This window comes from Dermacentor variabilis, chromosome 1 (genome assembly GCF_050947875.1).
Source record: "Dermacentor variabilis isolate Ectoservices chromosome 1, ASM5094787v1, whole genome shotgun sequence".
Classification (NCBI taxonomy): Eukaryota; Metazoa; Arthropoda; class Arachnida; order Ixodida; family Ixodidae; genus Dermacentor; species Dermacentor variabilis.
This window is the reverse complement of record NC_134568.1, coordinates 236626180-236639972: the sequence shown is the minus strand read 5'-3', so window position 1 is coordinate 236639972 and position 13793 is coordinate 236626180.

The window sequence follows — 13793 nt, the reverse complement described above, 5'->3', positions numbered from 1 at the left end:
TTGATATTTGCGATGCGTTCTGACCTTGATTTCGCAGTCTTGCTTTTCTTTCCCTCTTTTTGACACAGCTCTGTGCGTGCAGTTCAATTTGCGATGCTTGAATCCATACTGCGATGCTGAATTGTTCTGTAACCTGAATGGCGCTACTGCTCTGCGCGGGTCGACGACTAAAAGATATTGTTGCGAGGCGGAGACAAGCACGAATTTTTTTTTTATGCAAGCCGAATGCTGAAGGTATCAGCTGAATCTAGAACATGGCAGCAGAAGCGCCCCAGCAACAATAACACTTCTTCGTCATCATCTCTTGTCTGCACGTCCCATTCTGCATCGCGACACCACGCCGCCGGGGTTGGAGCGCCGACCCGTCGCAAGCGATTATGACCCCGCAAAAGCACACACATAGGGCTTTAAACGGGAGATATGAACAACATCGGTTCTTGACTGTACGGACAACGGGCCTGGCTCTTCGGGAGCAATCTCATACGTCACATCCGAAAGCTGTCGCAGGATTCGGTGGGGACCTGAGTATCGCGACAGAAGTTTTTCCGATAGGCCCACACGACGAGATGGTGACTACAGGAGCCCGAGGGAGCCATGTAAATACTGCCCGTCGCTATGGTGCGTATTTAACGGAACTTCTGAGAAGCCTGGGTATCAGTGAGGCTAGCGCGGACAATCTGACGGGCCTGTGCTGTCATAGAAATCGCATCGCAGGCATAGGTGGCGTGTGACTGTGTGACTTGTGTAAGTACAGTGTCCAGGGGCAAAACGGGATCACGGCCGAACAGTAGATAAAATGGTGAGTAACCCGCAGTGTCATGGCAGGATGAATTGTACACGAAGGTGACGTATGGCAGAGTAACGTCCCAGTCCTGGTGGTCTCGAGAAACGTACATAGCTAGCATGTCGGTAAGCGTTGTGTTCAGTCGCTCTGTGAGACCGTTAGTCTGTGGATGGTAAGCATTGGCTATTTGATGCTCAGTAGAGCATTATATCATCATCAATGACCGTTGACAAGAAGTAACGTCCGCGATCCGTGAGGAGCTGACGTGGAGCACCGTGGTGCAGGATGACGTTGTGTAGGAGGAAATACGCGACGTCAGTGGCACAACTTGTAGGCAGAGCTCCCGTAATGGCGAAGCGCGTGGCGTAATCGGCAGCAACCGCAACCCATTTGTTGCCCTTGGTTGAGAAAGGGAAAGGGCCAAGTAGGTCGAGTCCCACGCGAAAGAAAGGCTCAGTGGGAATATCGGTGGGTTGTAAAAGCCGAGCTGGAGCCATGGAAGTAGGCTTTCAGCGTTGGCACAGGTCGCAAGCAGTCACATGTCGGCGCACAGAGCGGTAGAGATCGGTCCAGAAGAAACGGTTCCGGACTCGGTCATAGGTGCGAGTAACACCGAGATGCCCAGCGGTGAGCGCGTCGTGGAGTTGTCGAAGCACGGTGCATTGAAGGTACCCCGGTACGACCAGCAGTAGGTCAGCACCATCAGGGCGCAAGTTGCGTTTGTACCGGACCCCGTCGGAAATACAGAAGAGACGCAGGGAAGGATCAGGAGTTGGCGAGCTTAACCGATACATGATGGTTCGCAGAACGGGATCGCGGCGCTGTTCACCGTCAATGTTGAGGAAGCGCCCCAGATGGACCTAACGCTGGTGTCGGATTCGAGGTATGTGGCTTCCGGTGGCTCAACAGGGTGGCGGGACAAGTAGTCGGCGTCCTGATGTAAACGGCAGGATTTGTACACTACAGAGAAAGTGTACTCATGCAAGCGCAATGCCCAACGCCCAAGACGCCCTGTAGGGTCCTTCAACGAGGAGAGCCAGCAGAGCGCGTAGTGGTCGGTAATTGCGCGGAAATGGCGACAAAATAGGTCTGGGCGAAACTTCGCTATTGGCCGAACCAGCGCCAGGCGCTCTCGTTCCGTGATAGAATCGTTACGCTCGGCCGTGGACAGGAGACGGCTTGCGTAAGCGATAACGCACTCTTGACCACGCTGAATCTGGGCAAGAACAGCGCCAATGCCGTGACCACTAGCATCTGTAGGATTTCAGTGGGTGCTGAAGGGTCAAAATGGGGTTGAAATTGGGGAGCTCGTCAAGAGTTTAATGAGCGCTCTGAAGGCTTCGGCCTGCCGCTGTCCCCACGCAAAAGCGACGTCGTTCTTCAAAAGCTCGGTAAGAGGGCGAGCAATGTCAGCAAAATTTTGAACAAAGCGACGAAAGTACGAGCATGAGCCTATATGAGGCTGCGAACTTCCTTAACTAAGCACGGCACAGGAAAGTCTAGCACGGCTCGAACTTTGGCCGTGTCAGGTTGAATTCCATTGGAGTTTTAAAGGTGCCCGAGAACCGTCATTTCCCGACGACCAAAGTGACACTTCGACGAGTTGAGCTGAAGTTTGGCAGTGAGAAACACAGCAAGGATAGTCGCGAGACGCTTATGTGGGTTTCAAAGGTTGGAGCGAAAACTATTACGTCAGATGACACAGACAGATGGTCCACTTTAAGCCTCGGAGAAGGATGTCCATCATTCTTTCGAACGTCGCTGGGGTATTGCAAAACCCGAAGGCGCATGACTTTGAATTGAAAAAGTCCATCAGGCGAAATGAAGGCTGTCTTTTCGCGATCCTTCTCATCAGAAGCGATCTGCCAGTAGCCCGAGCGGAGGTCAATCGATGAAAAATATTTCGTCCCATATGAATATTCAAGTGTATCATCGATACGAGGGAACGGATACACGTCCTTTTTGGTTATCTTGTTAAGATGGCGGTCTTGTTCATGGAATCAGCAGATGACCCTGCAGAGATAATTTTTAAATGTTGAATTGACTTTAGCTGAGCTGCAAAAAAAAAAGCGAAACAACAAGAGAGAGAGAGAAGGGGGGGGGGCAAGATGTGAAAGGCAGAGACTTAAGTAGATCAAGTGTCTGGTTGAGACAACAATTTGCTAAGGAATGGCCAGGAGGCCATACCCCCACAAAATCTTCTATAACTGTGAAAACTTAAAATGTGATACGCGTGGGATGCCCACAGGCCTAATTTGCAGTGTCTGCACCCCAATCACCAGTTAGACCACGACCACATTGCTTAGAAAAAAAAAAGCAGAAAAATTCTCTCTGATTTTTTTTTTTTTTTACTACAACCCTGACTGAATATTTGCAAGTGGAATGAACCTTCAAAGTCGACTAAATATGTGCCGTGATGAACACGAATTGCCAAGAAGTTTCTTGTCGAATGTCAATTAATCAAATAGATTCGATAATTCCCTTCTTTGATGCTCTAGCTATCGTTCCCACCAGCCTTCTTTTTTTTTTTTTCTTTTAGTAGGTATAGTTGGGTAACTGAGAAAGCAAGTCAAGGATAGCGAATTTTCTATGTTTTGCAAAGATTGGAGCAACCAAAAGTAACAAATAAATACGCTGCGCCAAGGAAACACACATGGCGTGAAGCTCGTATGCAGATATCCGCTGCATGTGGGACTAAACGCGAGCCCTGTGAGGGCTCTTGAATGTCGGCGGCGCCGAGTCAAGGACACATCGCGCGACGCCGCTGTCTGGGACATCTGCGAGGGAAATGGGCTGCAGCTGATCATTCGGCCAGCTCGCGCCCAAAAGGAAACGTGCAGGAAAAACGCGCATCTTAAGTGGCATCGTGCGCGCGGAGATGTGTCGTCACCGCCGCGGGCACCGAACGGCATCTTGTAAACTATGAAGATCCCTTCGGACGAAGCAAATAGGCAGAATAACTGCTCGCAGCAAAACGCCCTAAATGACACTGGTTAACGTTTAGCTGGTGGTACCTTGCGAAATGTCCTGTGCACAGAAATGCAAGTCGCGGGAAAGAAACGCGAAAAAAAAAGGTGAAAAGGGGGGGGGGGGCATGACGCTGCCCTGAGACATCGAGAAAATCGGGCATAATAGAGAGGTTTAGAATAGGAGGACGCCACCGTTGGGGCCCACTAGCGCTTGGTGCCATGGTACTGGGCATGCGTCGAAACCTACGTAAGAGTCTGCGCATGCGCAGTACCATGGCCTCAAGCGCTTGTGGGCCCCAACGCCTGCGTCCCCCTTACCGAAAACTCTCTATTTACGCGACAACGTTAAGAGCCCAGTGTCGCAGAACGTCCGTTGTCGGTGTCAGCGCCGGCGTCGGCGGAGTTGACCGTGAGCGAGAATTTCCACATATATTTAGGTATATGTATATGCCACGCCTAGCTATATGACATGCGGTATGTGCGGGTTATATTGCCACACCATTCTATCATTAAAGTTGCTCATACTTTGTCTCACATTCTTGACAAAGTTATTCCTCGGCATTTTGAGAATGACAGCCCACAAGCAAATGCCACGAAACAAAACACCGACAGCGCATGCCTTCTATGTTAAATCTTCTCAGACTTAAATATCAAAAGTGCGACACATTAACAGAAACCTGAAAATTGTGTTCTATTTTTTATTTTGCGCGGCTGTGCACAACCGTCGGGATCGGCCCACGCACTAAGCCGCGTTTCTACCAGAAAGCTCGCCTTCGTACACAGCGTTCGCCGTCAGCGTTTCCCATTAAACATCACGGCTACATAAGCTACAGTTGCCGGGAAGAGTGAGAAGCACTCAGACATCTTTGAGTGCTATCGCGTTCCACTCTTAAAGGCGAAGCCTAAGCATCCTCCAAAATGTTGAACAAGATCGCATCAATAGGATCCGCTACATTCAGGACGTTTTAGATATAGGATTGGCTATCCGCTGTGAATAGGGAGGCAGTGATCGACAAATTCACTTTCATATGGCACAATACATTGTTTGTGTATGCCTAACTATCCTGTATCAGTAGCTTCTGGAACTGACAACCTTACTGCCAAAATACTAAAGACTGCTGATGTAGTTTATGATATACTGAACTCACTTCGGGCACTTTCAGGATTTTAGAGTGCGAGTGCAGGACACCTCTAGCGTTCACATATTATGCGCCCATAATGCATTTACAGCTTTTATGGCGGTGCATGGGCATGTTATTTCGTTGTTTCTTTTCCATTCTCTTATTCGCCTGCAGACTCAATTCGATACAGTATTTCTTCACTCTCTTGTTTGTCTTTTGTTACTTTATCGCTTATTGTCCCTTTAGGTAAGACTGTAGGATGTATCTGGTCCTGTAGTGACCAAATCCGCCTTCCCGAATAGAAAACTGCCCAAATATTGTACCAGTGTTCAAGCCAGGCAATCGCGCTGAACATTCTAATTACTGCGCCATTTCGGTAGTGACTATTTTCAACAGGATGCGGAAGTCAGATATATTAATTATTATTCTTGTTATTATTAGATATCAAAACATACATGCAATGGACAGAGAAGGAAAGACGGGAAATATAAAAGCATGGGGACCCGTTTCGTGCAGATGGCTGCAGGAGTGACTTATGAAATGCGTTGCCCATGAGCCAAGCTCATATTGTTGCGTTTCGCCTGCGACACGTGGTTTTGCCGGCGCGACTGCGGCGGGGCGGCAGACATTTTGGCCCGATCGTCGTCGCCGCAACACTCATCGCCAGGTGTTTCCAGGCGCGTCTGCGGCGATGCGACCGCCTAGGGATCCTCCTCGCATTCCAGTCATTGTGCCCGAAACAGGCGATGCCAAAGCAGGGATCTCATTCCAGTTATTGGGCCCGAAACAGGCGATGCCAAAGCAGGGATCTCGTTCCAGTCATTGTGCCCGAAACAGGCGATGCCAAAGCAGGGATCTCATTCCAGTTATTGGGCCCGAAACAGGCGATGCCAAAGCAGGGATCTCGTTCCAGTCATTGTGCCCGAAACAGGCGATGCCAAAGCAGGGACCATCCTCTCATTACAGTCATTGTGTCCGACCGGCAGCGCCACGACAGGGTGCTACGAGATCGTGCGCAGCGCCACGACAGGGTGCTACGAGATCGTGCGCAGCGCCACGACAGGGTGCTACGAGATCGTGCTCGACATGGTGCTACGGCATCGCTACGACAGTGTGCGTCACCATTAGCCCATTGTACATTCACGTGCTCGTCTTTTGAGGGGTTCCTTCTTGCCCTCAACTGCGAGAGTATAAAAACAGCTGCCCCCGGACGCCAAAAGGAGGGCTCCGATTTCTTCTGTTGAGTGAAGTGCTCTCCCGTCTCTCTACTTCGGTCAAACCTGACCACCAACTCTTTGCGATGTTAAAATAAACAAGTTGTTTCGTTGTTACCAGTCGACTCATGCTTTGCCGGGACCTTCGGATGCTTCGAGTTGTACCCCAGGCCGCCAGGCCAACGCTACCCTTGGGGCTTGCGACCCAGGTACAACCACGGGCGTCAGCGCCGAGTTCCCCACAGATCGTACCAGCAGTCAGATCCAAACATCTGGTTGGCAGCGGTGAGATCGCCTACGACTTCAAACAACGGTCTGCCAGCGGCGAGATCGCGACAACGGAGGCCAGCAGCGAAGAGATGCAGTTGACAGTATGCTGAGCAGCTCAACGACGATCCGGGAGCAGTGCAACGAGCCCTGTGTGACGACTGGTTGCCTGCAGCGGAACGACTGCGCGGAATTCCTGCCTGCGAGGTTTGGTGAGTGCGGGACTTTCTTCTTCTGAGCTTTGCCAGGCTTTTGTTAGTGTCAGAAACAGAGCTGGTAATTGTGGTTGTCGTTGCTGCCGGGTTAGTTTGCGGCAAGACAATAGTAAGCAGTAGAGAAAGCAGCATTCAGAGCAGCCATGGATTTGAAGTCGTTGCGCAAACCGAAATTGTTGGAGCTTGCAAGAGAGTTGGGTCTGGATGTCTCGGACAAACTCAGAAAACCAGAACTGCTAAAGGCTATTCTTGAGTCAGAGGCTGAGGATGACGAGCTGTCGGAATGCCTTGAGACTATTGAAGAGAGGGAGACTGCAAAAGAAAAAGAAGAGCGTGAACGTAAAGAACAGAAAGAGCGAGAGCAACAAGAGCGTGACCGTCAACACGCTTTGGAAATGAAGCGTCTTGAGGTAGAAATGGAACGCGCTCGTAATGGAAGTCAGGCACACGGTGCAGGAGAACGCGTATTGTTCAAAATGACTGACCTGATGCGGCCGTTTAAGCTTGGAGAGGACATTGGTTTGTTCCTGGTTAACTTTGAGCGAACGTGCGAGAAGCAGGGGTTCTCTCGGGAAACGTGGCCACAGCGCTTGCTCACTTTGTTACCCGGCGAGGCGGCCGACGTAGTCGCTCGCTTGGATAGAGAGGAAGCAGAGGATTTCGACAAAGTAAAATCGAGTCTGCTAAAAAAGTACCGGCTGTCTGCGGAGGCGTTCCGTCGGAAGTTTCGGGAAAATGAGAAAGGCAAAAGTGAGTCATATACAGAGTTTGCGTATAGGCTTATGTCGAACATGCAGGAGTGGCTCAAAGAAGAGAAAGCGTTTGGTGACCACGATAAAGTTCTGCAGTGCTTCGGGCTAGAACAGTTTTATAGTCGGTTACCGGAGAACGTGCGATACTGGGTCTTGGATAGGCCAGACGTTTGTACGGTGGCTAGAGCCGCTGAGCTAGCCGAGGAGTTTGTGACGCGTCGAGCTCGCGGAGCTAAGGACGGTCAAAAGGGTGAATTTGGCTCGAAGTTTGAGAGGCCAAAGTTCACACCCATGAGATTAAAGGGGGACACGCGTAGTGCGGATGCGAGCGAAAGCAGTCCGACCAAACGTAAAGAGACGGCGGCCGCCAAACGCAGAAAGCGGTTCGAGATGAGGCGAGCGCGCTTGTGTTATACGTGCCAGAAGCCGGGTCACTTTTCGGCGCAGTGTCCGGAAACAACACCAAAAGTTGTGTTTTTTTCATTAGGCAGCACGGACGAGAACATGAAGCTTCTCGAGCCTTACATGCGAGACCTCCTCGTGAACGGGAAAGAGTGCCGAGTGCTTCGCGATTCCGCAGCTACGATGGATGTAGTTCACCCATCTTACGTAGAACCCCATATGTTCACGGGCGAGTGCGCATGGATCAAGCAAGCCGTGGAAGCTCATAGCGTGTGTCTGCCGGTAGCAAAAGTGCTTATTGAAGGACCTTTCGGAGCGCTTGAGACGGAGGCCGCAGTGTCATCTATGCTGCCACCCCAGTACCCGTACCTATTTTCAAACAGGTCCGATCACCTCCTGCGCGAGAAGGGGCTTTTGTTTGGTGAAGCTAGTGTTCAGGCCTTAACCAGATCGAAGGTTCGGGAGCTCGCTGCAAAGGCGGTAGTTGCGGGGCCGACATTATCAAACAACGAAAAAGGGTCAGAGGCGCAGCAAGCTGATATTCAGAGCACGCCCGAACTGAATAGACTTGAGTCTGTAACGTTAAAGGCGCCAGATACTGGAGAGGAAACGCCCGACGCGGGAAAGTTAGAAGAGCTATCTACTGATTTGCTCATCGCGCCTACGTCAGACGGACTTGATAGGTTGCTAAAAGTCAGCCGGTCGGCTTTGATAGCCGAGCAAAAAAAGGATGGCAGCCTGGAAAACGTGCGCTGCAATGTCAAAGAAGGTATCGCCAGGAAAACTGCGCGTTTTGTGGAAAGAGGTGGAGTCCTGTACCGGAAGTATCTAGACCGACGAGGAGTGGAGTTCGATCAGCTGATCGTGCCTCAATGCTATCGTCAGGATCTGTTGCGCTTGTCGCATGGGGGTTCGTGGTCCGGACACCTAGGAGTTAAGAAAACTAAGGACCGTCTCTTGCAAGAGTACTATTGGCCAGGGTGTTTTCGGGACGCAGACCATTTCGTGAGGACATGTGACACTTGTCAGCGGGTGGGCAAACCAGGGGACAAATCGAGGGCGCCGTTGAAATTGGTACCTATCATTACGGAGCCTTTTAGACGGCTCGTTATTGATACTGTGGGACCTCTGCCGGTAACAGCCACGGGGTACAGACACATTTTGACTGTGATCTGCCCAGCGACAAAGTTCCCTGAAGCAGTGCCGCTTAAAGAACTCAGCTCAGTTGAGATAGTTAATGCACTACTGTCCCTATTTGCGCGAGTTGGTTTTCCTGCAGAAATTCAATCAGATCAGGGCACAGTGTTTACTAGCGCTTTGACGACAACTTTTCTCGAAAGGTGTGGGGTAAAGCTGCTACACAGCTCAGTGTACCACCCACAGTCGAATTCCGTTGAGAAGCTCCACTCCGTCATGAAGCGCGTGTTGAGAGCGTTGTGTTTTGAACATCGAACTGACTGGGAGCTGTGTCTGCCTGGGGTGATGTTTGCTTTAAGGACCGCGCCGCATGCGGCTACGGGGTTTTCGCCAGCTGAACTGGTGTACGGTCGCTCGCTTCGATCTCCGCTTCGCATGCTTCGAGAATCATGGGAAGGTAGGGGCGACGACCCAGTCGTGGTGGAGTACGTGCTTAAGCTCCTCGAACGCTTAAGAAGGGCACAGGAGTTGTCAGGTGAAGCAATGGCAAAGGCCCAGCAGAGGGCCAAGGTTTATTATGATCGGACAGCAAGGGCCCGTCGTTTTGAGGTTGGCGATGAGGTCATGATATTACGCACATCGCTAAACAACAAACTAGACGTGCAGTGGGAGGGCCCAGCACGAATTGTTCAGAAACTGTCGGACGTTAACTACGTGGTAAGTCTGCCAGGAAAGCGGAAAGCACAGCAAGTTTACCACTGTAATCTGCTCAAACCTTATAGACAAAGGGAAGCAGTGGTGTGCATGATGGTAAACGTTCCTGAAGAGCTTCCGGTCGAGCTTCCGGGACTAGGCTCAGTGACGAACAGGGAAGACACCGGTCAAGTCATTAGTGACCTTATCAGTAAAGCACCGCTGTCGCCTGAGCAGAAAACCGAACTACACCAGCTATTACAAGAGTTTCAAGGTCTGTTCTCTGAGAGGCCTGGTAGGACTTCGGTACTTACTCATGATATAGAACTTACCTCCCCAGAGCCAGTACGATCCAAGGCGTATCGGGTGTCACCCCGCCAGAGCGATATTATGGAGGCTGAGGTAAAGAAAATGCTACAGCTCGGTGTTATTGAGGCAGGTGAGAGTGATTATACCTCCCCTTTGATTTTAGTTGAGGTACCGGGCAAGGAACCTCGTCCTTGCGTCGACTACCGCAGGCTTAATTCCATCACTAAGGATCAAATTTATCCGATCCCTAACATCGAGGAGCGCCTTGAGAAAGTTAGTAGCGCTCAGTTTATTTCCACCCTAGATCTTGTCAGGGGTTATTGGCAGGTTCCACTTACAGAAGAGGCTAGTAGGTATGCGGCGTTCATTTCACCAATGGGAACATTCCGTCCTAAAGTGTTGAGTTTTGGTTTGAAGAACGCGCCATACTGTTTTTCAAGCCTCATGGATAAAGTGTTGCGGGGACAGCAAGAATTCGCTTTACCGTATCTAGACGACGTAGCGATATTCTCCGCATCCTGGTCTGAGCATATGACACACTTGCGGGCAGTGCTAACCCGCCTGCGCGAAGCGGGCTTGACAGTCAAGGCTCCTAAGTGCCAGTTAGCACAGGCCGAGGTTGTCTACCTCGGTCACATGATTGGTCAGGGTCGTCGCCGCCCCTCTGAAATAAAAGTGGCCGCTGTGCGAGACTTTCCGCAACCGCGCACCAAGACCGATATTCGGTCGTTCTTGGGTGTCGCCGGCTACTATCAGAGGTACATCCCTAGGTACTCTGATATCGCGGCTCCCCTGACGGATGCTCTAAGAAAGACAGAGCCTCAAACAGTCGTCTGGGACGAGACAAAGGAAAGAGCTTTTAGCGCCCTAAAGAGTGCCCTAACAAGCCAGCCTGTGCTACGATCGCCAGACTATACAAAAGGGTTCATTGTTCAGTGCGATGCTAGTGAGCGAGGCATGGGCGTTGTACTGTGCCAACGGGAAAATGGAGAAGTAGAACACCCCGTCCTGTATGCTAGTCGTAAGCTGACCAGTCGTGAGCAGGCGTATAGCGCCACCGAGAAAGAGTGTGCGTGTCTCGTGTGGGCCGTTCAGAAATTGTCATGCTATCTAGCCGGCTCGAGGTTTATCATTGAGACGGATCACTGCCCTCTCCAATGGCTGCAGACCATCTCTCCCAAAAATGGCCGCCTCCTGCGCTGGAGCCTCGCTTTACAACAATATTCCTTTGAGGTGCGTTACAAAAAGGGGAGTCTCAACGGTAACGCCGATGGCTTAAGTCGAAGCCCCTAACGTAGGAATCAGCCTCAAAATTGTTTGTTACTGATGTTTTTCTTCCTGAGGCAGGATTTTTTTTTAACATATTGCTTTTGTTTAGTGTTTCAAAGTGATGATATGCTTTCTAGTGCAATTTTTCAATTTGTGGACGCGTTCTGAGTGATGCTAGACTACTGTAAGGAACTAGGCAGTGGTATAAAAAGGGGAAAGAGCCTGGCAGGGCTTAGTGAGGGTTGTGCCGTGCTTGCTGACTGAGCGGTTGAGTTTTCAGCGTAGTTCTAACGCTTGCCGGGAACGAGAACAAAAATGTGAACTCTCCCGAAGTCACTTTGCAGTGTCCCGTGCGAACCTGAACGAGAGAACGAGGCCTTCTCTGTGCGCTGCGCTCAAGAAACGTCAAGGGACGCCCGACTTCGGTTATGAGCATCATCGAGCGACATCCCTCCGGACAGCGGATGCAGTCCCCTGTCCATCGGGATCTCCTTCCCCCGGCGGGGCGGTCTGTTGCGTTTCGCCTGCGACACGTGGTTTTGCCGGCGCGACTGCGGCGGGGCGGCAGACATTTTGGCCCGATCGTCGTCGCCGCAACACTCATCGCCAGGTGTTTCCAGGCGCGTCTGCGGCGATGCGACCGCCTAGGGATCCTCCTCGCATTCCAGTCATTGTGCCCGAAACAGGCGATGCCAAAGCAGGGATCTCATTCCAGTTATTGGGCCCGAAACAGGCGATGCCAAAGCAGGGATCTCGTTCCAGTCATTGTGCCCGAAACAGGCGATGCCAAAGCAGGGATCTCATTCCAGTTATTGGGCCCGAAACAGGCGATGCCAAAGCAGGGATCTCGTTCCAGTCATTGTGCCCGAAACAGGCGATGCCAAAGCAGGGACCATCCTCTCATTACAGTCATTGTGTCCGACCGGCAGCGCCACGACAGGGTGCTACGAGATCGTGCGCAGCGCCACGACAGGGTGCTACGAGATCGTGCGCAGCGCCACGACAGGGTGCTACGAGATCGTGCTCGACATGGTGCTACGGCATCGCTACGACAGTGTGCGTCACCATTAGCCCATTGTACATTCACGTGCTCGTCTTTTGAGGGGTTCCTTCTTGCCCTCAACTGCGAGAGTATAAAAACAGCTGCCCCCGGACGCCAAAAGGAGGGCTCCGATTTCTTCTGTTGAGTGAAGTGCTCTCCCGTCTCTCTACTTCGGTCAAACCTGACCACCAACTCTTTGCGATGTTAAAATAAACAAGTTGTTTCGTTGTTACCAGTCGACTCATGCTTTGCCGGGACCTTCGGATGCTTCGAGTTGTACCCCAGGCCGCCAGGCCAACGCTACCCTTGGGGCTTGCGACCCAGGTACAACCACGGGCGTCAGCGCCGAGTTCCCCACAGATCGTACCAGCAGTCAGATCCAAACAATATATAGTCGGGTTGGTTCTTAATTTATTAGCACTTAGTGCCTTTCATGGATATTTTTTTGTCCCAGGGCACTTTCACAGTAGATAGTGCTCATTCGTTGCAGATGCAGAATCAGAATACTTTGGATCTTAGGATACGTCTTGGCACGGTGGGCCCTCGATTCAAGTGAAAGCGGGTGTAGGGGTCGCCCTGGCCCGCGAAGTCCTCGGCGAGAGGCTTCCGCCAACCTAAATAATATTTGAAGCACATCATGTATATTCGCACGTCACGCATCATGTTCCTTTACCACAAGCAACGTGGGACCAACGCTACCATAGAATTCACTATTGAGTATCTATCGCTAAACTTTCTTGCCTCATTCTCTATCCACTAACAACGCTATGAACAAATAACGTGATAGCACACCTGTCGCCATTCACTCTCTTTCTTAACCTGCCAGCACTATTCCACGAATAAAAAAGAAGAAAAGGGTCTTCTTCGGGCTCCTCTATGTTCTCAGTCATGTACTTTTTCTAACCTTCAGGTAATTATTCGTACACCCGATTTTGTCCATCGTTTCGTGGATGACTGCGTGTTCGTCACCGGAATAATAACTATTAAGATAATCTACGACTGCAAAATGACTTAATTGAGAACAAGTGCTCGCGGTAAGTAATGAAGTTTGACGTATAAAACTGTAAATTCGTGCATGCAATATCGTGAATGTACTGACGGCTACTAGCCATACTCGTTATACCATCTTTATTTCTTACTTTCACGTTTTTTAACAGATTTGTTTTAAATATTGCATGGAGCATAGAAAGCAATTTGGTCTGTTCAGGTCAATTACCTGAAGAGGCGGACATTACTTGCACAACAAATCTCGATGTCCAGGTAACTAATTAAGAAGATTTACTAAATAATTTTTCCAATTATTCACTTGAGGGCGCATGTCGAAATTGCAAAATTGAATCCGAGCAGTGGCGAAGTCATGCCTGCTTAACACAAAATCCCAAGTTCTAGCACCACTTTTGATATATCCATCCTCAAATGTTTATTTAGAATAATGCATTGGCGTTCCAGTTAAGATCGTCCCAAACTGCTAGAGGGAAGCTTTTGGAATAACTGTTAAAAGGAACGCCAGTTTATTTCGTATAGCAGCTTTTAAGGACGGTTACTTAAAAAATCAGATATTACTTCACTACTTCTGGCTGTTGTATACAAGATGTCGATATTCCACGCGGAAGAATACG